Consider the following 2,409-nt stretch of genomic DNA (forward strand, 5'->3'; position numbering starts at 1 on the left):
TGGAATTGATCTTACTGATATAGATATCGTACCTCAAAGTGATGATGTTACTGACCATTTCCTTGTATCGTGCATACTGCGTATTACTGATATTAACTATATGGCTCCGCATTATCGTCCGGGCAGAACAATGGTTCAGCCACCAAAGATAGATTCACAAATAACCTGCCTGATTTATCTCAACTGCTCTGTGTACCCATAAATACACATGAACTAGACGAAATGACTACAGATGAAGAGGAGATGGTTAGAGAAAAACGTACTGCGCCATGGTACAACAGTAATACCCGTATTCGGATAAAACCGGAAGTAGGCGGAACTTCGTACAGTTACTGTTATGACTATGGTTTTATAGCCTTTTTAAAAAAATTTCTTAGTTATGACTGAGCAAATATGCTGTGTTTAACTAAAATAATATATTTTTTAATGATTATAACATTTATTTAATATCTTCGTACAGTCGGAGCCGATAACCTTGTATAGGCAGTGTTTGGAGATGCAGTGCGGTTGTGCTTCGGGGAACGCGAGTTCGAGTCCCAGCTTGGGGACCTTCCATGATCCGATAAATAAATATTTAAATATATTCTAATTAAAACAGTAAGGGTTCCTACGCAGTTTAGAAATATGGAAATTTATTGAAGTAATTTCCAGGAAATGCATGGAAAAACGCAAGTGCAACACTGCTATTTTATTTGCGCGTATTTCATTCATAGAGCTTACACTCACTTCACACACTTGTTAGGCCTACTGCGTTGTAATTTTAGAGTTTATGTAAAACAACATGCTTTCCTTTGGCTCACCGGTTCTTGCACAGTTTAAAAAAGTATTTCACTTAAGTAATTTGCAGGTCTGGAATAGTATGGAAAAAAAGAGAACAGAGTATGGAAAAATATTTGTGTTTCAACTATTTGCCCTATTCAGTGTACTAAAATATAAAATTAATAATTTCTAAAAAAATTAATTTATCATACAAGCAGAGAGATTTCATGACAAACATTTAGTGAACACGACTCAAGGCGCACATTTTCATTACACGGAACTCTTTAAGCGAGTCTTTTTTTTTTACTTCACTAAACAAATGTGCATGTGCCACGCAAACCAGCAAAATATAAAGAATCAAACGTGTAGGCCTAGCAGAAAATGTATCTGTATCTAAGTTGATTATTACCCTACTCTTGAGAGAGAGAGAGCTTGGTTTTTGAGAGACTGAGATGCGCAACGCGGCTGTTTGATTGGTGATTGCACTGTGCTTATTCATTCATGTATCATATCGTCAGGGCCGGATTATACATAGACGGGATTGGGCGAGTGCCCTGGGGCACTAGCCAATAAGGGGGCACCAAGTGATTAAGATAATGACTAGACCTTTAAAATATTTTTCATGTTTTGTATATATATTATTTTGCTGAAAGAGATAATACAAAGTTTAGATACAAAATGAACAGGGGCCCGTTTCAATAAGGAGGTTCAACCAACTCTGAGTTGACTTACCCTGAGATGGGAAACTCTGAGTTTTCGGTTTCAGAACAGCTGAATTGTGTTAGTTTGACTCTGAGTTTAGCGTGTGCACCACGACTATGAGAAGTCATGATCAATGGAGCTCCGAAAGTATGATTCACCATGGCAACAGCACCGACAAAAAGACGTCCGCATACTTTTGAGTCAACGCATAAATTTAATTCTTAATCACTGTTATAATAACAGAGGTGAAAACTGGCAGAACGGTAGGTTATTGAACTAATATAAATTTTCATGGTATCCCATGGGTAAAAAAAAAAAAAGAATAAGAATAAGAATGTGACAGCAGCTAAAAATGAAGTATAAAAACATTTCAATCAGGTTAAGCTTTAAGCATAAAATGTTCATGGGTGTAGGCTACATGACTTTACAAACATTTGATATATTAAATACATTTAATTCAGTGGCTATTTCAATGTGCAGCAGCTTTTTTTCACGTACTCTAATCTTTTCAAGTAGTCTAATCTTTTCACATAATTAAAGATTCTTTAATCCAACCTGTTACATTTCTTAATTAGAGTAATGAAATGAACATTTGACTTCTACTCAGTCAACAGCAAGAAGGCTCGCAAAATAATGAAGAACAGATGAAGAGGAGATGGCCATAATACCAAGTATTGGAGAAATACTAAAATCCAACAGTAAAAAAAGAATAACTCTTGCTTTTGTATTTGTAGGAAATAAAGATGACTAAATAAATTGTGCATAATTTGTGTTTATGTAACAGAGGTGGTTACAGCATATATCTCGGACTTCACTTCCATATGGCATCCTTCCGTTCCATGTTTCATTTTCGGAAGATGCGATGATGGGAATATGCGCGTCATCTATGCATCCAACCACACTGGAAATTCTAAAGGAAATTCTAATTATTGGGTTACTTCCAGAGGT

At 35.9% G+C, this 2,409-nt stretch overlaps 1 protein-coding gene across 1 annotated transcript in view; it reads right to left on the reverse strand.

Moving 5' to 3' along the window:
• The window catches only part of LOC107738897 (neurexin-1a-like), a 71,572-nt gene that overhangs the window by 2,039 nt on the left and 67,124 nt on the right, over positions 1-2,409 (reverse strand). The gene's annotated exons all lie outside the window — the stretch shown is intronic.

This window comes from Sinocyclocheilus rhinocerous, unplaced genomic scaffold (assembly GCF_001515625.1).
Source record: "Sinocyclocheilus rhinocerous isolate Xijiao unplaced genomic scaffold, SAMN03320098_v1.1 scaffold104, whole genome shotgun sequence".
Classification (NCBI taxonomy): domain Eukaryota; kingdom Metazoa; phylum Chordata; class Actinopteri; order Cypriniformes; family Cyprinidae; genus Sinocyclocheilus; species Sinocyclocheilus rhinocerous.